This window comes from Cetorhinus maximus, chromosome 29 (assembly GCF_964194155.1).
Source record: "Cetorhinus maximus chromosome 29, sCetMax3.hap1.1, whole genome shotgun sequence".
Lineage (NCBI taxonomy): Eukaryota > Metazoa > Chordata > Chondrichthyes > Lamniformes > Cetorhinidae > Cetorhinus > Cetorhinus maximus.
The window spans coordinates 2,575,826-2,602,087 of NC_135907.1; the positions used below are offsets into that span (position 1 = coordinate 2,575,826).

General features: G+C 46.7%; 1 long non-coding RNA gene across 1 annotated transcript; it reads left to right on the forward strand.

Annotated features, from left to right (window-relative positions):
- The first annotated feature begins 17,130 nt into the window (after positions 1-17,130).
- Positions 17,131-23,558, forward strand: LOC144669485 (uncharacterized). The gene is made up of 4 exons (XR_013573676.1): positions 17,131-17,278; positions 20,338-20,463; positions 22,814-23,134; positions 23,473-23,558. It is a non-coding gene; the product is annotated as an uncharacterized LOC144669485 (long non-coding RNA).
- Positions 23,559-26,262: the final 2,704 nt, after the last annotated feature.

Below are 26,262 nucleotides of genomic sequence, written 5' to 3' on the forward strand. Positions count from 1 at the left end.
TGTGACATGAATGTTACTTGCCACTTGTCAGCCCAAGCCTGGATATTGTCCAGGTCTTGCTGCATTTGGACATGGACTGCTTCAGTATCTGAGGAGTTGCAAATGGTGCTGAACATTGTGCAATCATCAGTGAACATTGCACTTCTGACCTTATGATGGAATGAAGGTCATTGATGAAGCAGCTGAAGATGGCTGGGCTGAGGACACTACCCTGAGGAAAACCTGCAGTGATGTCTTGGAACTGAGATGATTGGCCTCCAACAACCACAACCATCTTCCTTTGTGCTAGATATGACTCCAACCAGCGGAGAGATTTCCCCCTGATGCCCATTAACTCCAGTTTTGCTAAGGCTCCTTGATGCCACACTTGGCCAACTGCTGTCTTGATGTCAAGGGCAGTCACTCTCACCTCACTTCTGGAGTTCAGCTCTTTTGTCCATGTTTGAATCAAGGCTGGAATGAGGCCAGGAGCTGAGTGACCCTGGCGGAAGCCAAACTGAGCGTCGGTGAGTAGATTATTGCTAAGCAAGTGCCGCTTGATAGCACTGTTGATGACCCCTTCCAGCCTTTACTGATGATCGAGGGTAGACTAATGGGGCAGTAATTGGTCGGGTTGGATTTATCCTGCTTTTTGTGCACAGGGCATACCTGGGGAAATTTTCCACGTTGCCGGGTAGATGCCAGTGTTGTCGCTGTACTGGAACAGCTTAGCTAGGGGTGCGTCAAGTTCAGGAGCACAAGTCTTCAGTACTATTGCCAGTACATTGACTTTGCAGTATCCAGTGCCTTCAGCAGTTTCTTGATATCATGTGGAGTGAATCAAATTAGCTGAAGACTGGCATCTGTGATGCTGGGGACCTCTGGAGGAGGCCAAAATGGATCATCCACTCAGTACTTCTGGCTGAAGATGGCTGCAAATGCTTCGGCCTTATCATTTACACTGATGTGCTGGGCTCCCCCATCATTCAGGATGGGGTATTTGTGGAGCCTCCTCCGCCAGTGAGTTGTTTAATTGCCCACCACCATTCATAACCAGATGTGGCAGGACTGCAGAGCTTAAATTTGATCCATTGGTTGTGGAATCGCTTAGTTCTGTCTATCACTTGCTGCTTATGTTTGGCGCTTAAGTCATCCTGTGTTGTATCTTCATCAGGTTGACACCTCATTTTTAGGTTTGCCTGGTGCTGCTCCTGGCATGCCCTCCTGCACTCTTCATTGAACCCGGATTGATCCCCTGGCTTGGCGGTAATGGTAGAGTGGGGGATATGCTGGGCCATGAGGTTACAGATTGTGGTTGAGTACAATTCTGCAGATGACCCACAGCATCTCCTGGTTGCCCGGTCTTGAGTTGCTAAATCTGTTCGAAATCACAGTGGTAGTGCCACGCAACACAATGGAGCGTTTCCTCAATGTGAGGATGGGACTTCATAGGCACTGCCCCCCGCACCCCAACCAGATTTTAGTAAGGAGGACTTTGCAGGGTTGACAGGGCTGAGTTTCCCGGTTTTGTTTCCGGTGCCTAGGTCGATGCTGGATGGTCCGCCTGGTTTCATTCCTTTTTGACTTTTTAGCAGTTTGTTACATCTGAGTGGCTTACTAAGCCATTTCAGAGGGCATTTAATAGTCAACCACTTGTGAGTCTGGAGTCACATGTAGGCCAGACCAGGTGAGGACGGCAGATTTCCTTCTCTAAAAGGTTTTTACGACAATTGATTCATGGTCATCATTAGACTTTTAATTCCAGATTTAATTTCAAATTTATCATGGTGGGATTCAAACCCAGGACCCCAGAGCAATGCCCTGGATCTCTGGATTACTAGTCCAGTGACAACACCACTATGCTACCACCTCCCCTGATGTCATTAATATCCAGAATCCTATCTATTTCTGTCTTGAACATACTCAATGAATGAGCTTCCACAGCCCTCTATTGTAGAGAATTCCAAAGATTCACCACTCTCTGAAGAAATTCCTCCTCATCTCAGTCCTAAATGGCCTGCCCCTTATTCTGAGTGTGTGCCTCTGGGTTCTAGATTCACCAGCTAGGGGAAACGTTCTATCTCCATCTACCCTATCATGCCCTGTAAGAATTTTGTAAGTTTCAATTCGATCGCCTCTCATTCTTCTAAACTCTAGAGAATACAGGTCCAGTTTCCTCCATCTCTCCACATAAAACAATCCCGCAATCCCAAAGATTAGTCTAGTGAACCTCTGCGGCACTCCCTCCATGGCAAGTATATCCTTCCTTAGATAAGGAGACCAAAACTGTACACAATACTGTAGATACAGTCTCACCAAGGCTCTATACAATTGCAGCAAGACATCTTTACTCCTGTACTCAAATCCCTTGCGATGAAGGCCAACATACCATCTGCCTTTCTAATTGCTTGCTGCAGCTGCATGCTAGCTTTTAGTGACATGAACAAGAATACCCAGGCCCCAGCACCGATCCCTGTGGTACCCCACTAGTAACTGCCTACTATCCTGAGAATGACCTGTTTATTCCTACTCTCTGTTTTCTGCCTGTTAAGCAATTCCCAATCCATAGCAGTATATTACCCCCAATCCCATGTGCTCTAATTTTGTTTACTAACCTCCAGTGTGGGACCTTATTAAAAGCCTTCTGAAAATCCAAATACACCACATCCACTGCTTCTCCTTTATCTATGCTGCAGGTAAAATCCTCAAAATCTCCAACAGGTTTGTCATACATGATGTCCCTTTCATCAAGCCATGTTGACTCTGCCCAATCAAATTATTATTTTCTAAGTGTCCAGTTATCACATTCTTTATAATAGATTCTGACATTTTCCCCACTACTGAAATGAAACTAACAGGCCTTATAGTTCTCAGTTTTCTCTCTTCCTCCCTTCTTAAATAGTGGCGGTATGTTTGCTCCTTTCCACTCTGCAGGAACCTTTCCAGAATCTGTAGAGTTTTGAAAGATAGCCATCAATGCATCTACTACTATCTCTATAACCACCTCCTTCAACACTCTAGGATGGAGCTCATCAGGTCCAGAGGATTTATCAACCTTCAATTCTTCTTAATTATTTATTAACACTAATTTATTAATTCTCTTTAATAATACTAATTTATTTATTAATACTAATTTCTTTCAGTTCCTTATTTTCACAAGCCCCCTTGGTTCCTTAGTATTTCTGGTAGATTTCCTGTATATTCCTCCATGAAGACAGACACAAAGTAATTGTTCAGTTTTACCACAATTTCCCTATTCTCCATTATAAACTTTCCTGTCTCCACCTGTAATGGACCCACATTTGTCCTAGAAATCTTGTCCTTTCCACATACCCAAAGAAGCTTTTATAGCTTTTATGTTTCTCGCTAGTTTGCATTCATATTCTCTTTTCCCTTTCTTTATCAGTTTCATGATCCTCCTTTGCTGGATTCTAAATTGCTCCCAATCCTCAGGCTTACCACTTTTTCTGGCAACCTTATAAGCCTCTTCCTTTGATCTAATGCAATCTTTAACTTCTTTTGTGAGCCACGGTTGATTCACCTTTCCTGTTGGGTTTTTGTCTTAGAGGAATGTAAGCGTACCAAACATTGTAACGATAATTGATAAACTACATGAATAATTCTTTACTAAAGAATAGCAAGATTCAGGAGTGCAGTGGAGCACTGGATATTTTTAAGTCTGAGTTATTTAGATTCTTGATTGACAGGGGAGTCAAAGAGTATAGGGGTTAAACAGGAGCATAGAGATCAACCATGGAGCAGGCGTGACAGACCAAATGGTCTACTCCTGCTCCTAATTCATATGTTTGTATGTTGTCAGGATGCAACTAGTCGATTGGCAAAAGATTGGTGCTAGGGCCTCAACTATTTATAATCTAGATTTATGACTTAGTGCTTCTCAAACTGTTATTGCCGTAATATCATAGTCCTATGTGGTGACTTGTGCTTATTGTTCATTAACTTTATTTACCATGTAACGTGTACTTACACACAGGTGCTCCAAACCCATCTTAGACTGCTCTGCATCTATACCCAGGCTGATCCCTCCTATTTCTGAACTATCCTTCAGAACAGAACTCTGTTTCTCTCTCCACAGATGCTGCCAGACCTGTTGAGTATTTCCAGTATTTTCTGTTTATATTTCAGGTTAATTCCAGCATCTACAGTGTTTAGCTTCTCCTCTCCAAAGTTTCATCCTGGTGACCAGCCGCCGACCAAATTAATTTAAACCTTCCTCGTGTTACCAGTGAACCTTCCTGCGAGGTTATTGGTCCCAGTTCTATTGAGGCACCGCCTGCCCAACCTGAACAGGTCCTTTCTGCCCCAGTACAGGATCCATTACCCCAGGAATCTGAATTCATCCCTCCCACACCAATTCGCCGTTCATTACATGTTTAATCCTACAGTTCCTATGCTCAATGTCACATGGACCTGGGAGTCTTTTTTATTTCCTCATGGGATCTGGGCATCGCTGGCAAGTCCAGCATTTGAGAACATCCCTAACTGCCCTTAAGAAGGTGGTGGGGAAACGTATAGAAACAATAATTTGGGACAAAATTAATACTCACTTGGACAAATGAGGAAAGCCAGCATGGATTTGTTAAGGGCAAGTCATATTTAACTAAATTGTTTGAGTTTGTTGTGGAAAATGAAAGCTCATTGGCATGGGTAGAAGATTGGCTGGCTGACAGGAAGCAGAGAGTAGGCATAAATGGGTCTTTTTCTGGTTGGCAAGATGTAACAAGTGGTGTGCCAGAGGGATCAGTGCTGGGACCTCAGCTGTTTACAATTTATATAAATTACTTGGATGAAGGGATGGATGGAATGGTTGCCAAATTTGCTGATGACACAAAGGTAGGTAGGAAAGTAAGTTGTGAAGAGGACAAAAGGAGGCTACAGAAAGATATAGATAGTTTAAGTGAGTGAGCAAAGATCCCACAAATGGAGTATATTGTGGGAAAATGTGAAAATGTCATTTTGGCAGGAAGAAAAAAAGAGAAGCATATTATCTAAATGGCGAGAGATTGCAGAGCTCTGAAATGCAATGGGACCTGGGTGTCTTAGTGCATGAATCACAAAAGGCTAGTCTGCCAGTACAGCAAGTAATTAGGAAAGCTAAAAGAATGTTATCATTTATTGTGAGGGGAATTGAATACAAAAGTAGGGAGGTTATGCTTCAGTTGTACAGGGCATTGGTGAGACCACATCTGGAGTACTGTGTACAGTATTGGGTCTCCTTATTTAAGGAAGGATGTAAACGCATTGGAAGCAGTTGAGAGAAGGGTTACCAGACTAATACCTGGAATGGGTGGGTTGCCTTATTGGGAAAGGTTGGACAGGCTAGGCTTGTATCCGCTGGAATTTAGAAGAGTAAGAGGCGACTTGATTGAAACATGTAATATCCTGAGGAGTCTTGACAGGGTGGATGTGGAGAGGATGTTTCCTCTTGTGGCAGAATCTAAAACTAGGGGTCACTTCAAAAATAAGAGGTCGCCCATTTAAAACAGAGATGAGGGGAAATTTTTTTCTCTCTGAGGGTCGTGAGTCTTTGGAACTCTCTTCCTGAAAAGGTGGTGGAAGCAGGGTCTTTGAATATTTTTAAGGCAGAGGTGGATAGATTCTTCGTAAGCAAGGGGGTGATAGGTTATCGGGGCTAGGTGGTATGCAGATTTGAGTTTACTATCAGATGAGCCATGATCTTATTAAATGGCGGAGCAGGCTCGAAGGGCTGAATGGCCTAGTCCTACTCCTTGTTCGTATCTTTGTATGGTTGATGTTAATGCTGTTGATGTGGGGTGCATGGACTTCCAGGAGGCAGTTGATAAGATGCCGCACAACAGACTTTTCTGCAAAGGTGGAGCTCCTGGAATAAAAGGGGCAGTAGCAACATGGATACAAAATTGGCTGAGTGACAGGAAGCAGAGAGTCGTGGTTAATGTTTATTTTCAGATCTTTGAAGGTAAAGACAGGAATCCCTCATGAAAGAGAGAATTTCAGTGAGATTGGTTTACTCAGTGTTTTCTGGTGTCTGGGTGGGTTGTTGAGAAATCCATGGACTCTGTCTTGGTCGCAGCTGCCATTTATCTCATGTGATCCTTCCACTCTACCATCCCCACAATGTTCTTTTGAAGTTCTACACCTGTAAAAGATTGCTTGTGGGAGTAGTTTATAGGCCCCTTGATATAGCTACACTGTAGGGCAGAGTACACAGGCAAAAATAATGGGGGTTTGCAGCAAAGGTACTGCAATAATCATGGGTTATTTTAATCTTCTTATGCTCCTGGGACAGACTTCCAAGTTTTTGGTAAGATCTGGTTGGGGGGCCAACAATGTTTTGTTTAAAGTAGACAAAGTTTGAGATTCAAGACATTTGCTAATAGAACAAAGCACAAGATTCCACTTTTTTGAACAAACAAAAACAAACTTTACTTTACAAGTTAAAAAAGATAAAACAATTTACAGTACCTATATTATACTCTAACATTCAGGGTTAATATGAGGTACGTGTGAATTAGCATGCAAGCCATGGTTGAACACACACCACACCAATAAATGGCAGATGCGACCAAGACAGAGTCCATGGATTTCTCAACAACGCATCTGAACGTTAGAAAACACAGTAAGTAAACCAATCTCACTGAAATTCTCTCTCCTTAATGAGGGACCTCTGTCTTTACCTCAAAAGATCTAACATGGGAATTCTCTCCAAAGGCACTCCAACTCAAACGGCATCTGTGACGACCCATCTTACACGGTTTGAATCTCATCTCCTGAGATTCCGTTCCCCTGGATTCCAGAGTATGCACTCAAGCACAAACTCACAAGCACAACTTCAGCTCTTTGGCTGCTTTGTGCAGAATATTACTGCTCCAAAGGGGTACCTTTCCCCAGTGGCCTACAGCACGGAGTCGCCAACCTACTGCTGCCTTCTTGGATATTCAGGGCTTTTCCTGAGTCCCCTCCACTTAAGGTCTGCTAACTGCAGCGCTTTTCCTGCTTGGAGCTTGTTTCTCTGCTCCTCTCTTACTTTTTCCTTAACTTACCTTGGACCTGTCTCTGCCCCCTGCCTGGGACGTTTGTCTGCAATGGCACGCCACACATGACCCAGTTTTCACACCGTTTTCCTTTATGTGCAGGTGCGCTGTGCCCATCCTCAGCCCAAAGAACTTACAATGCTGAACTGCACACGCGAAACCTGCTCCTGCCTGCGCCTGTGCGGAAACTCCAAGGTCTGTCGATTCTTGAAGTCCCTGTCCTCTGCTCTCGGCCAAGGAGTTAAATTGACTTTCATAGTAATCTTCACATGGATTGGACAAATCAGGTAGGCAAATGAGTTCACAGAGTCCATTCAGGACAATTTCTTGGTGCACTGCGTTCTAGTGCTGGCCAGGGAGTGGGCTTTTTTAGACCTGGTAATATGTAATGAAACAGGATTAACTAATGGCTTAGGGAAGGTGGTGGCATAGTGGTATTGTCACTGGACTGGTAATTCAGAGAGCCAGTAATGCGCTGGGGATCCTGGTTCAAGCCCCACCACAGCAGATGGTGGAATTTGTATTCAATAAATAATCTGGAATTAAAAGTCTAATGATGACTGTGAAACCATTGTTGTAGAAACCCATCTGGTTCACTAATGTCCTTTGGGAAGGAAATTTTCTATCCTCACCCGGTCTGGCCTACACATGACTCCAGATCTGCAATAATGTTGACTTTTTTTTTCGTTCACGGGATGTGGACGTCACTGGCTAGGCCAGCATTTATTGCCCATCCCTAATTGCCCTTGAAAACTGAATGGCTTGCTGGGCCATTTCAGAGGACAGTTAAGAGTCAACCATGTAGTTGACTCTTAAATGCCCTCTGAAATGCCCTAGCAAGCCACTCAGTTGTATCAAACCACTAAAAAGTCAATAAAAAGAAATGAAACTGGACCGACCACCTGGCATCGACCTAGGCACTGGAAATGACAATGGCAAACCCAGCCCTGTCGACCCTGCAAAGTCCTGCTTACTAACAACTGGGGGCTAGTGCCAAAATTGGGAGAGCTGTCTCACAGACTAGTCAAGCAACAGCCTGACATAGTCATCCTCACAGAATCGTATCTTACAGATCATGTCCCAGACACCATCATCACCGACCCTGGGTATGTCCTGTCCCAGGGGCAGGACAAATCCAGCAGAGATGGTGGTACAGTGTATACAGTCGGTGGGGGGAGTTGCTCTGAGAATCCTCAAGATCGACTCCGGACCCCATGAAGTCTCATGGCACCAGGTCAAACATAGGCAAGGAAACCTCCTACCACGTACTGCCCTGCCTCAGCTGACCACCACTTGGAGGAAGCACTGAGGGTGGCAAAGGCATAGAATGTACTCTGGGTGGGGGCTTCAATGTCCATCGCCAAGAGTGGCTTGGTAGCGTCACCACTGACCGAGCTGGCCGAGTCCTAAATGACATAGCTGCTAGACTGGGTCTGCGGCAGGTGGTGAGGGAACCAACAAGAGGGAAAAACCTACTTGACCTCATCCTCGCCAACCTGCCTGCTGCAGATGCATCTGTCCATGACAGTATCGGTAGGAGTGACCACCATGCAGTCTGTGTGGGGACAAAGTCCCTTCTTCACATTAAGGACACCCTGCATCAAGTTGTGTGTCACTACACCGTGCTAAATGGGACAGATTTCAAACAGATGCAGCAACTCAAGACTGGCATCCATGAGGTGCTGTGGGCCATCAGCAGCAGCAGAATTGTACTCAACCACAAACTCTAACCTCATGGCCCGGCATATCCCCCACTCTACCATTACCACCAAACCAGGGGATCAACTCTGGTTCAATGAAGAGTGCAGGAGGAGCAGCACCAGCCATACTTAAAAATGAGGTGTCAACCTGGTGAAACTACAACACAGGATTACTTTCATGCCAAACAGCATAAGCAGCAAGCAATAGACAGAACTAAATGATTCCACAACTGATCAGATCCAAGCTCTGCAGTCCTGCCACATCCAGTCGTGAATGGTGGTGGACAATTAAACAACTCACTGGAGGAGGAGGCTCCACAAATATCCCCATCCTCAATGATGGGGGAGCCCAGCACTGCAGTGCTAAAGATAAGGCTGAAGCATTAGCAACAATCTTCAGCCAGAAGTGCCGAGTGGATGATCCATCTCAGCCCCCTCCGGAGGTCCCCAGCATCAGCCAATTCAATTCAGTCCATGTGATATCAAGAAACGGCTGAAGGCACTGGATAGCACAAAGGCTATGGGCCCTGACAATGCACTGGCAATAGCACTGAAGACTTGTGCTCCAGAACTTGCTCCGCCCCTAGCCAAGCTGTTCCAGTACAGCTACAACACTGGCATCTACCCGGCTATGTGGAAAATTGCCCAGGCATATCCTGTATACAAAAAGCAGGATAAACCCAACCCTGCTTCATCATTCTACTCAATCATCAGTAAAGTGATGGAAGGTGTCATCAACAGTGCTATTGAGCAGCACTTGCTTAGCAATAACCTGCTCACTGACACTTAGTTTGGGTTCCGCCAGGGTCACTTAACTTCTGACCTCATTACAGCCATGGTTCAAACATGGACAAAAGAGCTGAACTCAAGCGGCGAGGTGAGAATGACTGCCCTTAACATCAGGCAGCATTTTACTGAGTGTGGCATGAAGGAGTCCTTGTAAAACTGAAGTCAATGGGAATCGGGGAAAACTCTCTGCTGGTTGGAGTCATACCTAGAAGGTGGTTGTGGTTGTTGCAGGTCAGTCATCTCAGCTGCAGGATATCACTGCAGGAGTTCCTCAGGGTAGTGTCCTAGGCCCAACCATCTTCAACTGCTTCATCAATGATCTTCCTTCCAACATAAGGTCAGAAGTGGGGATGTTCACCGATGATTGCGCAATGTTCAGCACCATTCACAACTCCTCAGATACTGAAGCAGTCCATGTCCAAATGCAGCAAGACCTGGACAATATCCAGGCTTGGGCTGACAAGTGGGAAATAACATTCGCACCAGACAAGTGTCAGGCAATGACCATCTCCAACAAGAGAGATTCTAACGATCGCCCCCTTGATATTCAATGGCATTACCGAGGCTGAATCCCCCATTATCAACATCCTGGGGGTTACCATTGACCAGAAACTGAATTGGGCTAGCCATATAAATACTGTGGCTACAAGAGCAGGCCAGAGGCTGGGAATCCTGCAGCGAATAACTCACCTCCTGACTCCCCAAAGCCTGTCCACCATCTACAAAGCACAAGTCAGGAGTGCGATGGAATACTGTCCACTTGCCTGGATGAGTACAGCTCCAACACCACTCAAGAAGCTTGACACCATCCAGGACAAAGCAGCCCGCTTGATTGGCACCCCACCTACAAACATTCACTCCCTCCGCCATCAACGCACAATAGCAGCAGGATATACCATATACAAGATGCACTGCAGAAACTCACCAAGGCTCCTTAGACAGCACCTTCCAAACACAGCCACTACCATCTAGAAGGGTCAGGGCAGCAGACATATGCAAACACCTGGAAGCTCTCCTCCAAGCCACCTACTGTCCTGACTTGGAAATATATCGCCATTTCCTTCAGGGTCAAAATCCCGGAACTCACTCCCTAACAACACTGTGGATGTACCAACACCACATGTACTGCAGCGGTTCAGGATGGCAACTCACCACCACCTTCTCAAGGGCAATTAGGGATGGGCAATAAATAGTAGTTTAACCAATGATGCCCACATCCCATAAATGAATTTAAAAAACTAAAGGAATCTTTAGGCAACAGTGATCATAACATGATAGAATTTCAAATTGAGTTCGAGGGTAAAAAGTATGGGTCTAAGACTAGTGTCTTAAACTTCAATGAAGGCAATTACAAGGTTATGAAGACAGAGTTGGCTAAAGTGAACTGAGAAAATAGGTTAAAATATAAGACAGTAGAAGAGCAGAGGCCGACATTTAAGAAGATATTTCAGAATTCTCAGCAATTAGAAATTAGAGTTTAAGAGAAAGATAGCTAGAAATATAAAAATAGGTAGTAAGAGTTTCTACAAGTATTTAAAAATGAAAAGTGTAGCTAAAGTGGCCATTAGAGGGTGAGACTGGTGTATTAATAATGGGAAACAAGGAAATAGCAGAAGCACTGAACAGATATTTGGTGTCTGACTTCACTGTACAAGGCACGAAAAACATCCCAAGAGTACTTGAAAATCAAGAGGTAAAAGAGAGGCAGGAACTTAAAACAATCACTAGGGAAAAGGTACTGGGAAAATTATTGGAACCAACAGCGGAAATAAAAACAGAAAATGCTGAAAAAACTCAGGTCTGGCAGCATTGGTAGAGAGAGAAACAGAGTTAACGTTTCTAGTCTGTATGTCTCTTCTCCAGAGCTGCTTCAGAACTAAAGTCTGATAAGTCCCTTGGACCTGATGGCCTGTGTCCTAGGGCCTTAAAAAAGTAGCTGCATTAGTTGTGATTTTCCAAAATTCTCTAGACTCTGCAAAGGTCCCAGCAGACTGGGAGATCGCAACTACGACACTCAAGAAAGGAGGGAGAGAGAAAGCAGGAAACTCTGGGACAGTTAGCCTAACTTCTTCTGGAGGAGGAGGACGCTCGCCAAAGAGTACAGCACGTGGCAAAAACCCTGCATGGAGTATTTTAACATGGGGAGGATCTTGTGCTGCAGCTATCACATGGTAGTTAGTCTAACATCTGTCATAGGGAAAATGCTAGAATCTAATATTAAGGAGTAATAGTTCATCTAGAAAATCATAGTTTTATCAGGCAGAGTCAACGTGGTTTTGTGAAAGAGAAATCGTGTTTGTCTAATTTATTAGAGTTTTTTGAGGACGTAACAAACAAGGTGGATCAATGGGAAGCTGTAGATGTGGTGTACTTGGATTTCTGAAGGGCATTTGATAAGGTGCCACATCAGAGGGCATGGATTTTAGGTAATTGACAAGAGGGCCAATGGTGACATGAGGAAATTGTTTTTCACACAGTGAGTGGTTCGGGTCTGAAGTGCACAGGAGGAAAGTTGAAAAGAGAGCATTCAGAAGAGTTTTGATATCTGTAAAAGGCAAATACACAGGGATATAATAAAATCTCCCACTTCCCAATTTTTTTTCTTTTGCAAAAATATGCTTTATTCAAAAATAAATATCTAAAAGAATATTACAAAATATATTTCAAATTGTCATACAGGAAATGCAATATACAAGCAACTTTTTCCACAGAGCGCGTTGCACTTTGAGGTGCCTCAAAACAGTTGTATTAACTATATACATTCAAGAACAAGTTTACATCCCAAAGGGCCCGACACTGTTACAGTCCCTCAGTGCACTATGCCTGAAAGGCTTTAGACACTGGTCTTTCCCCATTGCTTCTCTGCAGCGGCTGCCCCAAGCTTTAGTGCGTCCCTCAGCACATAGTCCTGGACCTTGGAAAGTGCCAGTCTGCAACACTCGGTCGGGGACAACTCTTTGCGCTGGAAGACCAGCAAATTTCGGGCAGACCAAAGAGCGTCTTTCACCGAGTTGATGATCCTCCAGCTGCAGTTGATGTTTGTCTCGGTGTGTGTCCCTGGGAACAGCCCATAGAGCACAGAGTCCTGTGTCACAGAACTGCTCGGGATGAACCTCAACAGAAACCACTGCATCTCTCTCCAGACCTTCTTTATAAAGGCATACTCTAGAAGAAGGTGTGTGATTATCTCTCCTCACTGCAGCTGATTGGAGGGCAGCGTGCAGTGGCGCAGAGAATTTGAGTGTGCATGAAGGATCTGATGGGGAGTGCCCTCCTCACCACCAGCCAGGCTAGGCCTTTGTGCTTGTTTGAAGTCTGCTCGGGGAACCTGCTGACAGGATCCACCCTCTCCTTTTCCCTCAGGGCCTCTAAGACATTACGTGCTGACCACTGCCTGATGGACTTGTGGTCAAAGGTGTTTCTCTGCATAAATTTTTCCACGAGGGACAGGTGGTACGGCACGGTCCAACTACTTGGAGCGTTCCGCGGCAGCGTGGCCAGACCCATCCTTCACAACACCGCGGACAGGTAGAACCTCAGCATCTAGTAACACTTGGTGTTTGCGTACCGAGGGTCTACGCACAGCTTGATACAGCCGCACACAAAGGTGGCTATCAGGATGAGGGTGATTTTGGGCACGTTTTTCCCTCTATCCAGAGCTTTGTATATGGTGTCTCTGTGGACACAATTCATCTTTGACCTCCAGGTGAAGTAGAAGATGGCTCAAGGGACCGCTGTAGTGCAGGATCGGGGTATGGGCCACACCTGCGCCATGTACAGAAACACTGAGAAAGCTTCACACCTGGTGACTAGGTTCTTACCCGCAATGGAGAGGGAGCATCACTCCCAGATGCCCAGTTTCTGTCTCGCCTTGGTTGTACACTCCTCCCAGTTCTTGGCACATGCCGCATCTCCGGACCATATCCCCAGCACCTTCAGGCCATCTGGCCTGACGGTGAAGGGGACAAAGGATCGGTCAGCCCAGTTCCCAAAGAACATGGTCTCGCTCTTGCCACAATTTATCTTAGCACCAGAGGCCAGTTCGAACTGGTCGCAGATGTGGATCAGTCGGCGCACCGACAGCGGATCCGAGCAGAAGATGGCGACATCGTCCATGTACAGGGAGGCTTTGACCTGAGTGCCTCCACTGCCTGGGATTGTCACTCCTCTTATGCCTGGATCCTTCCTGATGGACTCAGCAAAGGGTTCTATGTAACACCCGAAAGGACAGGGGAGAGAGGGCAGCCCTGCCTGACTCCAGATTTAATTGGAAAGCTTTCTGATTCCCACCCATTGATTGAGACTGCGCTACTGATGTTTGTGTAGGGCAGTTGGATCCAATTGTGAATTCACTCCCCAAACCCCATTTTGGAGAGCACATCCACCATGTAGGTGTGTGATATTCTGTCAAAGGCCTTCTCCTGGTCCAGGCTGATGCGGCAGGTGTCCACACCCCTGTCCCGTACGTCGGCAATCGTCTCCCTGAGCAGTGCGAGGCTGTCAGAGATCTTCCTGCCCGGCACAGTGCAGGTCTGGTCAGGGTGGATCACCAACTCCAGAGCAGATTTGACCTGATTGGCAATGACCTTGGACAGAATCTTATAGTCCACATTCAACAGTGAAATGGGTCGCCAATTTCTAATTTCCTCCCTTTCCCCCTTGTGCTTGTGGATGAGGGTGATGATGCCTTTCCTCATGGATTCTGACATGCTGCCGGCCAGAAGCATACTCTCGTACACTTCTAGCAGGTCTGGGCCCATCCAGTCCCACAGAGCCGAATACAACTCAGCCGGCAAGCCGTTGCTTCCGGGAGTTTTACTCTTCTTGAAGGACTCAAGAGCCTTAGTTCATCCAGAGGGAGCAGTTGGTCCAGACTGTCTCGTGTACTCTCATCTAAGACCAGTGTTCTCTGGGGTCCACAGCTGCACGTTCAACTTCCATGTCCCCCTGCCAACCCTCTGGTCTTCCTGTAAGTGACAGTCAGCCAGTAGACAGAGAACTGTCTAGCTTGACGTTGGTGGATCTGACCATGAATGTTTGGGACATAAGCAGGAAGTCTATCCTGGAACGAATGGACCCGTCTGGCTGCGGCCAGGTGTATCACTGCTGCACTCCATCTACAGGGTTGCTGAAGATGTTGTGCAGCTTGCCATCCTTTACTGTTTCCATCGGGAGTCTGGACGTGTCTGCTGTTGGCCCTGCCGGATTGTCCAGCTCCATCGATGATGAATTGAAGTCACCGCCCAGAATGACCAGCCTGGAAGTCGCCAGCAGCAGTGGGAGCTGCTGAATGACCACCAGCCGCTCGCTGTTTTGAGCCGGGGAATACACATTAATCTGTCTCGGGGAGTGTTTTTGTACATTACGTCTGCTACAAGGAGGCGACCGCCCACTACGCCCTTAACTTCGGGTGATGGCGAAGTTGCCTCCCCGCAGCAGAATAACTAGACCAAAGAAGTGGCAATTTTTCTTCCCGACCTGCAATGGGGTGCATTGGTTGCATTGCTGCTCCCAGTTTCCCAGAGTTGGGGTGCTTTGGTGCATTGCTGCTCCATTTCCCGGAGTTGGGGTGCATTGCTGTTCCCAGTTTCCCGGAGTTGAGGTGCATTGGCTGCATTGTTGCTCCCAGTTTCCTGGAGTTGGGGTGCATTGGCTGCATTGTTGCTCCCAGTTTCCTGGAGTTGGGGTGCATTGGCTGCATTGTTGCTCCCAGTTTCCCGGAGTTGGGGTGCATTGGCTGCATTGTTGCTCCCAGTTCTCTGGAGTTGGGATGCATTGGTTGCATTGCTGCTCCCAGTTGGCCATCACAGTGCAATAATATTTCACGTTTTCTACATAGATCATGTTGCACTCTGAGGTGCTTCAATACAATTGTGATACACGTAGTTTTCACTGCATACATTCAATGTGAATACCCCCTCATATAACCCGAGTGGGTCTATACAGCTCCCACCCTCGGTGTACTATGGCAGAAAGGTCTTAGACAGCGACCTTTCCCCATTGCGCTTTTGTGGCGGCTGCCCCAAGCTTTAGTGCGTCCCTCAGCATGTACTCCTGGACCTCGGAATGTGCCAAGTCTGCAGCACCCGGTCAGGGACAGCTCTTTTTCACTGGAAGACCAACAAGTTTCGGGCAGGCCAAAGAGCATCTTTCACCGAGTTGATGATCCTCCAGCTGCAGTTGATGTTTGTCTCGGTGTGTGTCCCTGGGAACAGCCCGTAGAGCACAGAGTCCCGTGGCACAGAACTGCTCGGGATGAACCTCAACAGAAACCACTACATCTCTCTCCAGTCCTTCTTTGCAAAGGCAAATTCCACAAGGAGGTGAACGACTGTCTCTTCCCCGCCACAGCCACCTCGAGGGCAACGTGTGGAGGGGGTGAGACTCTTGGTGTGTAGGAAGGATCTGATGGGGAGGGCCTTTCTCACCACCAATTGGTGCTTGTTGGAAATTTCTGGCGATGAGGCATTCTGTCAAATGACTTTGATTGTCTGCCCAGGGAACCATCCAACAGGACTCATCATCTCCCTTTCCCACAGGGCCTCTAGAATGATACTTGTGGTCAAAGGTGTTTCTTTGCATTAATTTTTTCCAGGAGCAACAGATGGTCCAACTACTTGGAGCATTCCACGGCTACATGGCCAGACCCATCCTTCACAACACCGGGGCAAGGTAGAACCTCAGCACGTAGTGATATCTGTGTCTTCAAATCCACAGCAATCGAAAAGGACCTACTTAATGAAACAGGCCCTGTCCACGGACACGCCTTCGTCCGACGACTTCAACGTCACTCCGGCAGCATTCCCAAACTCCCCGGCCTGGAGCTCGGGCGTGTGCAGCAGCCATAGCTGGAAAGCTGAGTCTTTGCTGTATCGGCGTCAGGTCCAATCCAGCGTGGCTGGTTTAGACCAGCATGGAGATCCACCAATAAGCAGCAGAGCACAACTGTTGCCTTTCCTCGTCTTCTTTGGCACTGTCCTCATCACTCTGAATCCAGCAGCAAGATCCACTGAAAACAGTTGGAAGATTCGCAACTTGGAAAATTACCACTTGACATCAGCCACCTTCCTGAGCCCAGTCTGCCCAGGGACACAATAAATCAGCAGGTCAACACTACTATGGAAAAAAAAAAGCAATAATTAAAACACTGGTCTCAATCTGCATTTTACATTTGAAGTAATATTTGAAAAGGGAGATGGAACAGGATGGCAATTGTCGGTAGCCCTCCCCCTACCTAAGAGGGAGCCTCCTCCACCTCCCCGTTCCAAAAATTACATTGGACACTTACGGATCCAATGACTGTGAGTGCATTAAGTTAAAATGGTTGCCTGCGTCTTGTGTCTGCCAGGGCTAACCTCTTTTACATCATAGTGACTACGCATTGGCCGTGTACCTCGACCCAAGCTTTTTATATGAAATGTTTTCTGATGCTAAGCGCTTGAAGTGATTTGTAATCTGTGCTCAAAATAAATGAGCATATTTTCCTCCCGTCAGTTTAAGACTTCCCAGTCATTTGTTACCTTATTTGCATACCCGCACCCGTTAGCCAATTGGATAGCGATTACGTCTCGGCGTGATATCAAGCCGCTGATTGGCTTAGTAAATGGCAATCACAATGAACCCCGCCTTTTCACCTTGCTGATTGGTTGTCCCTAGTGCCACTCAATCCCGTTGCTGACGTGTGATTGGTGAATTGTTCTGGGGGCGTGTCTGCCGATTTCCTGCAGCCTCCCACTGATGGGCGTGTCAGAAAGCCGGAAATGAGAAAGGGGAAAGGTGAGGGGGAAGGGGAGGGTAAAGCAGGAGGTCCATGGTGACACCATCAGCTGTTTACTCATGGTGTCAGGTAGCTGGGTGAGGGGGAGCTGGGAGTTAAGAAGGGCCCCATGATGTAGGGAACCAGCTCCTATGTAGGACTCAGGAGATGAGGTCCTTGTCTCTCACCAGCTCTGCCCTGTCCTGCAAGAGAGGGGGCAGAAGGTCAGTGACTGTGTTGCACTGTGTTTGGGCGATGTGCCTGCCATGGTTGAATAGTTGAAGCTACATGGAGACAGGGACAGGTGGGTGGAGCTGTTTGAGGAAGAATCTGGCCGTTAGTCCTGAGTTCCAGGGGGTGCTGCTGTGTGAGTGATGAGGGTGGGGTGCCATGTGGAGATGCATTCGCTGACCTTCACCACCCACGATGGATCATTAGATTTCTTGTGGCACTGCTGCCTAGACCCAGACCCCAATCCTGCACCGTGACGATCATCATCTTCTGCTTTAGCTGGAGGTCAAAAATGGACCGTGTTCACAGGGACACAATGCTCTTAATAAAGGGAGGAAAATGTACCTATTATTGCCCTCATACTGATGGCCAACTTTGTGTGCGGCTGTATCAAGCGGTGTGTAGACCCTCAGTACACAAACACCAAGTGTCACTAAGTGCTGAGGTTCTACCTGTCCCCGGTGTTGCGAAGGATGGGTCTGGCCACTCTGCCGCGGAACGCTCCAAGTAGTTGGACCACCTGTCCCTCGTGGAAAAATTTATGCAGAGAAACACCTTTGACCACAAGTCCATCAGGCAGTGGTCCGCATGTAACATCCTAGAGGCCCTGAGGGAAAAGGAGAGGGTGGATCCTGTGGGATGGTTTCCCGAGCAGACTGTCAAAGTCATTTGGCAGAATGCCCCGTCGCCAGAACTTTCCAACAAGCACCAAGACATGGCTTGGCTGGTGGTGAGAAAGTCCCTCCCCATCAGATCCTTCCTACACGCCAGGAGTCTCACCCCCTCTGCACGTTGCCCTCGAGGTGGCTGTGGTGGGGAAGAGACCGTTGTTCACCCCCTGGTGGATTGTGCCTTTGCAAAGAAGGTCTGGAGAGAGATGCAGTGGTTTCTGTCGAGGTTCATCCCAAGCAGTTCTGTGACACAGGACTCTGTGCTCTACGGGCTGTTCCCAGGGACACACACTGAGACAAACATCAACTGCAGCTGGAGGATCACCAACTCGGTGAAAGACGCTCTTTGGTCTACCCGAAACTTGTTGGCCTTCCAGTGCAAAGAAGTGTTACAAACAAGAGCCATATTGGACTCGAAACGTTAACTCTGTTTCTCTCTCCACAGATGCTGCCAGACCTGCTGAGTTTTCCCAGCATTTTCTGTTTTTATTCCAATGCAAAGAGTTGTCCCCAACCGAGTGTTGCAGACTGGCACATTCCAAGGTCCAGGACTACGTGCTGAGGGATGCACTAAAGCTTGGGGCAGCCACTGCAAAGGCACAATGGGGGAAGGTCGCTGTCTAAGGCCTTTCAGCTATAGTGCACCGAGGGGCTGGAAACTATGTAGGACCCCTTGGGTTGTATTTTGACGTGGAATGTATATTGTAAATATTAACTATGAGTAAACGTAATAACGTACAGCATTGGGCGAAACTCATTTGGTTTTGCACCTTGTGTAATGACAAGTTTGGATGGTCACATAATGTGCTTTTTACATTTTAGGGATAATTTTGGGATAACAATGAAGCAATTGGCATGGAGGAAGATGCTGAGTCACACACCTACAATCACAAAAACGGAGCAGAAACGTCTGTGAGCACCCACCCACCCACCCATCCATATCCCTATCTCATCCATTCCCGCTCTTGGGGCTGGTGGATGTTGCTACCAGGGGCAGTGACAGGGTGGGGAGCAGTGCAACTGGTGTTGGGCAATAGGGCAAAATAGGAAAAGAGAATAAGCTTCTCATTTTAGACACTGCTCCATGGGTACAACCAGTTCATGAGTACATCCTGCCCCTTGGGTACACCCTGCCCCTTGGATACACCCTGCCCCATGTGTACATACTGTTCATGGGTGCACCCAGTGCATGGGTACACCCTGCTTCATGAGTACACCCTGCCCTGTGAGTACACCCTGCTTCATGAGTACACCCTGCCCCATGGGTACACCCTGTTCATGGGTACACCCTGCCCCATGTGTACACCCTGTTCATGGGTACACCCTGTTCATGGGTACACCCTGCCCCATGTGTACACCCTGCCCCATGTGTACACCCTGTGCATGGGTACACCCTGCCCCATGGGTACACCCTGTTCATGGGAACACCCTGTTCATAGGTACACCCTGCCCCATGGTTACACCCTGCCCCATGGGTACACCCTGTTCATGGGTACACCCTGCCCCATGGGTACACCCTGTTCATGGGAACACCCTGCCCCAAGGGTACACCCTGCCCCATGGGCACACCCTGTTCGTGGGTACACCCTGCCCCATGGGCACACCCTGTTCGTGGGTGCATCCTGTTCATGGGCACACCCTGTCCTATGGGCACACCTTGCCATATTGGTATATTCTGCCGTTTGAATACATCAAACCCCAGCCATTTAAGTCAATGGAGAACATAACCGGGTAGGTGTTAAACGGGCAGGTGTGAATTGGGCAGTCAATTCACTGTTGCCTGCTCCACGCTTTCGCCGAGATTTTTTTTAACCATTTCTTTGGAACAAAGCTCCCTGAAAATTCCCTGACACCAGACCCATGTGTACAGGGCTCAGGGAACACTCTCCAAATCAATTCATGATCTGGTGTCCGACTGGGACAGGACGTGCCATGTTAAAGTGATAAGGACAGTGGGTGAAGGGGGGTTACATCACGCTGCCCAGCAACAGAAGGTGGCGGGTGGATATTGTTTGGGGTTGACTCTGGAGTTCCTGTTAGACAAACTATTGGACCATTCAATACCTTTAATATTCAACCTCTTACCAGTTAAAGTTAACAAGAGGCCAAGGTCTGTTCCCATTGGTGGTCAATAAAAGACTTTGAAAGTAAATGAAATATTTGCTTTTTTCCAAAAGGAATCACAGTGAACTTTCAAATCACTGGTGATAAAGGAACATTGGAATTACTGGATGGTGTTACGGACAGGAGAGAAACAGGCAAACTGCACTGGCTTCCTCCTACCACCTGTCCATAAGCAGAAGGTGTTTTGAATTATTTTTAAAAATATGTGGTGGCGTCAGGAGGCCAGTCCCTCGGTTTTTGGGATCTAGTTTACTAAAATTCTGCAACAAACTCATGTTAGGATTAACTTAGAGGGTTAGTTAATTTTACATTCAGAAAAAACCTGGAAAAGGAGCATTCACAACGTCCCACTCCACACATACACACACACACACACATACATACACACACACGTACATACATACATACACGCGCACATACATATACACACACGTACATACATACATACACGCGCACATACATACACACACATACATACATACACACACATACATACACACGTGCACATACATACACACACATACATACATACATGCACACACGTGCACATACACACACATACATACACACGCGCGCGCACAGACACACACACATATATACATACATACACACACACAGACACATACATACACACAGATACACAGACACACACACATATATATATATATATACATACACACATGCACACACACAGACATAAACACACATACACAGACATGCACGCACACACATATACACACACACACGCACATACAGACACACACATATATACACATACATACACACATATACACACACAGACACACACACACACATATATACACACACGTATACATATACACACATAAACACACATACACACAGACATATGCACACACACATACACACACACACATACATGCACACACATACACACGCATATACACGCACACACACACAGTCAATAAAGCGGCGGAGGATAGAGAACAGTACAAGAACCACCGAAATGAATATTAGTTCACGTGAGTTCCGGGGTACAAAATCAGAATCCAATGAGGAATTCTTTAACGTAGGCGTTTGGGTTCAGTTGACTGAAGACCAGGGTTGTAGTATTTGCTTTTCAGTTGGTGCTTACACCACTAGAGGAAGTAGGTACGCAGAGACTGAGTCAGTTCTGAGGGCGATGGTACAAAACCATCCAGCAGAGTCAGGCTTGATGAGCAGGCAGTTGTTCTGCCTGACGGGGCCTGCTTCTTGGTGGCTCATTAGTCGGATGTTAAAACAGCAGGACCGACAAGTTCTCAGTACTCAAAGGCATACAGGGATTTCGAAATGATCACTTGGGCTGTGTGGCCTTCTCCACAATTACTTTCAAAGGGATGTTTATCCAGCATCTGGCGTTGGCTTTGATTTCAGGATTGATAATGTCCCAATCATATAAACATTCAAAATAGGAACAAGAGTAGACCATTCGGCCCCTCGAGCCTGCTCCGTCATTCAATAAGATCATGGCTGATCTGTTTGCGTTTCAAATCCACATTCCCATCTACCCCCAATAACCTTTGCTTCCCTTGGCCTAATAAGAATCTATCTCTGCCTAAAAATATTCAACGTCCTCGTTTCCACCACCCTCTGAAGCAGAGAGTTCCAAAGTCACACAACCCTCTGAGAGAACAAATTTCTCCTCATCTCTGTCCTAAAAGGGCGACCCCTAATTTTAAACCAGTGCCACCTAGTTCTGGACTTACCTGCAAAATGAAACATCCTTTCCACGTCCACCTTGTCAAGTCTATTCAGTCCAATTAAATCACCCCACACTCTTCTAAACTCACAGAATCACAGAGTGCAGAAGAGGCCCTTCGGCCCATCGAGTCTGCACCGACACGTGAGAAACACAGTGGAAACAAGCCAAGTCTATCCAACCTTTCCTCATAAGAAAACTTGCTCATTCCAGGTATCAATCTCCAGGTAAACCTCACTAGTGGTTGAGTGAGTTACCACCTATGTTGAGGGTCCGATGTTTGGGAAGCCATTGTTTAGGCAGACCCACTGTCTCTATTAGCAAGGTGAGATTATCAGATGCAAATCACAGCCCTTTGGTTCCCTTTGAAATGGGTCTGGACTGTCCCAGGTGTGATATGTGTCTGTTAGCACCTCCCTAGTCATAACGACGTTGGATGTGCAAGCCTCCTAGTCTTCTGTGATTACAAGGGATCTGTACAATGAGGTGTGGGATTCCAGAAGCTGAGAAAATAATTTATTTGTTCTTGAAACTCCTGGTGGTGGTTCTCAAAAGGTCAACCATGTAGTCAGGTGATTTGTAGCAGCCATCTTTTGGTCGACCAGGAAATCCATTTTTAAAGAAATATCAATAAGGGTTAAGTTTGATCATACAGTGTTGAATTTTCTTTTCATGTCATAGGAACCCAACAATGGAAAAAAGATTTAAGGTCCATCCAGTTCACGTTCTGTGGAGGTTGCATGATACAATGTTAATGGAATTGTTGACTAATCAAAGCCATCAAACCCGTATCAATTTGTCTCCAACAGACCCAGACATGAGGTAAGCAAAGCCCCCAGTGATGGAGAGCTGAGGTGACCATCGGCCTTCCATAAGCTGCAATACTGCCTTCTTCCAACAGATGTCCTCATCTTGCAACGCTGCCAAAATTCAAACCAATCAGTAAGAAATATGAGCTCAAATCCTGGAGCACTCACCATGCGACCCCCTGCCTCCATTCGAGGATAGAGACCAGAAGGCAGCCGTGTAGACTAGGCTGCTCTCCTCCTGAGAACTCGGCAGTGTCATGTGGAATGTCAGTGTCCCTGAGGCCTTATACGAGCATGTGAACAAATGAACAAGGAGCAAGAGTAGGCCAAAACAAGAACAAAAATACCTGGAAAAACTCAGCAGGTCTGGCAGCATCTGCAGAGAGGAACACAGTTAACGTTTCGAGTCCTCGTGACCCTTCAACAGAACTAAGTAAAAATAAAAAAAAAGCTCTACCTGTCCTACCTCCCCCCCCCCCTTAAACCAGCTTATATTCACCTCTTTTCTATTTTTACTTAGTTCTGTTGAAGGGTCATTCGGACTCGAAACGTTAACTGTGTTCCTCTCCACCGATGCTGCCAGACCTGCTGAGTTTTTCCAGGTATTTTTGTTGTTGTTTTGGATTTCCAGCGTCCGCAGTTTTTTGCTTTTATCTAAGAGTAGGCCACTAGGCCCCTTGAGCTTGCTCCGCCATTTAATAAGACCCATGGCTGATCTGAATGTAACCTCATCCCCACCTTCCTGTGAGATGCAGCAGCTAGAACTATAGCTGGAGCTGTGGTTGAGAGAGGATGCAGTTTGAGTCAACCATCCAGTCAAGCCTGAAAAGTCTTGGGCTGCAAAAAGCAGTTTTATCCTGAAGTTTGGTTTTCCACAGCAGAGTGGTAGAGAGTTACAGGTCATGTGGTATGCCTTTATTGAAGCTACAGCAGTTTGCCTTGGGTAATATTACTGGATTTCTTATAGTTAAACATCTATGAGGGAGTGTTGAATGGAAGGTGTTTACTCGTGGGTCTGACCAAGTAGAGAGACTTGGAAGACTAAGTTTAACTGTGTAATTGTAATCTTTTGTGCTTAAGTTTTCTTTTATTCTTGATAATAAAACTTTTACTTCTAATTTTTAAAATCCCAAAAGTGCTACTGGACTTCTTACTGCTGAGGTCAGTATATCCCCTCCTCATTTTCAGAATACAAAAAAAAGGGGTATGGTCTGTAAGCTAAGTTTCCCTCTGGGATTTGGTTTGCGCAGCAATTAACACTGGCTATGGTCATAACACCTAAGGCCCGGATACCTGAAAATCTCTGAGAGTCATTAGCCTATGGATTTCTCTTCCCTAGAAAGCAGTGCAGGCAAAGTCATTGAATATTTTAAAGGCTGGGTTAGATAGGTTCTTGACCAACAAGGGAATTAAAGAATATAGAGGGTAGACAGGAAAGTAGAGGCCACTACCAGCACTGGATCTCAGCCACGCCTTGAGCTCTGTATAGCTACAGAACCGGCTTTCAGCCCCTGCACCACTGACCACTGTTTTTCTGGTCGACTACCATTCTGATCAAATTCCCCTTTGAATTACTCACTCTCTCTGAGGGTGACTTTTGAATAGGGTCCTGAATCTTGCTGCCACTCTTTCTTCCAGTCATTATCAGTCCCAGGCTTTTTTGGCTTCTCCCATGATGCCATGCTTGAGATCACTGCCACTATGTTGAACACATTATGCACATCTGCTTCGCTGCCACCATGTTGTGTTATTGGCCCTTAACGAACATAATGATTGGTAAACTAAATGAGGAGTTGTTTATTAAAGAATAACAAGATTTCAGAAGAGCAGTGGAGACTGGGTCATTGAATATTTTTAAGTCTGATTTGGACAGACTCTTGATTGACAAGGGAGTCAAAGGGTGTAGGGGGTAGACAGGAGCGTAGAGGTGAGGCCACAATCAGATCAGCTATGACTTTATCAAATGGCAGAGCAGGCTTGAGGGGCCGAATAGCCTACTCCTGCTCCTAATTCATATGTTGGACGTATGTATGTTTGTATATTGTCAGGATGTAACTAGTCGAGTGCCACAAGGTCAGTGCTGGGGCCCCAACTATTTATAATCGAGATTCATGACTTAGACCAGTGCTTCCCAACATGACCCCGTTTTAACACTCAAAAATTTATGTGACCCCAGTTGCTGAGACAAAACAGCAATGAAGCAGTAACATTCAGTATATAATCATTAAAGTTTGTGCACTATAGGTCAACATATAAATATGAAAATATGTGTTACTTTGTAAACATGTTATCTCTGAGCAAAATGGCCTATACTCTCTGGAATTCAAAAGGATGAGAGGTGATCTCATTGAAACATACAAAATTCTGAAGAGGTTTGACAGGCTAGACACTCCGAGCTGGCTTCCTCTTGGTGGGAACACGAGAACACGGGGCCTCAGTCTCAGGATAAGGGATCAGCCATTTAGGACTGAGATGAGGAGAAATGTCTTCACCCCAGACGGATGTGAATCTTTGGAATTCTCTACCCCAGAGGGCTTTGGGGGCTCCGTCATTGAATTCAAGGCTGGGATAGAATGATTCTTGACCTCTTAGGGAAACAAGGATATGGGGAGCAGGCGGGAAAGTGGAGTCAATGCAGAAGATCAGCCATGATCATATTGAATGATGGAGCAGTCTCGAGGGGCCAAATGGTGTACTGCTCCTTTTTCTTATTTCTTATGTTCTGAATATCTGTAGCTTGGAATATTAAGTTACCAATCCACCTCTCCTTTGAGCCAGGTTCCTGTTATTGCTGTAATATCATAGCCCCATGTGGTGACTTGTGCTTATTGTTCATTAACTTTATTTACCATGTGACGTGCACTTACACACAGACGCTCCAAACCCAACTTTGACTGCTCTGCATTTATACCCAGTTCGATCCCTCCTATTTCTGAACTATCCTTCAGTACAGGAAGGTCACAGACCTGAAACATTGGGCAGAATGATATGGGGGGTGGGGGGGGCAATATCACGCCCCCAGAAACTACATGGACGTGGAGGCCACCAGCTCAACACGGTCCGACCTGCAGCCATAAAGCACTGTAGGCATCAGGAACAAGGGCCGAGTGGGACTTCGGCCTCTCGTTGGGGAGGAGGTCCCGCCCTCTGGAGCCGCCGGCCAATCCGATTGGCCAGTAGCTCCATCAGTCCCGGCAGCCGCCAAGACTGCTGGTGAAGACAAGACCTCCCCGGAGCAGGTAAGTCTGGGGTCTTGGACTGGGAGCGTTTGGGAAGGTTAGGGAGAGGGGCAGTGGTGGGAGAGGTGGTGGGTGTAAGGGAGGGAAGGAAGCGGGGTGGGGGTTCAGTCTAATGGGGTCTACCGCGGTCGGCAAAGGTCAGGCCCTGAAGTGCGACACCCGCCTCCCTGCCCAGTTTAAAAATCGGCCTTCCCGCTCCCACCCTGCTGC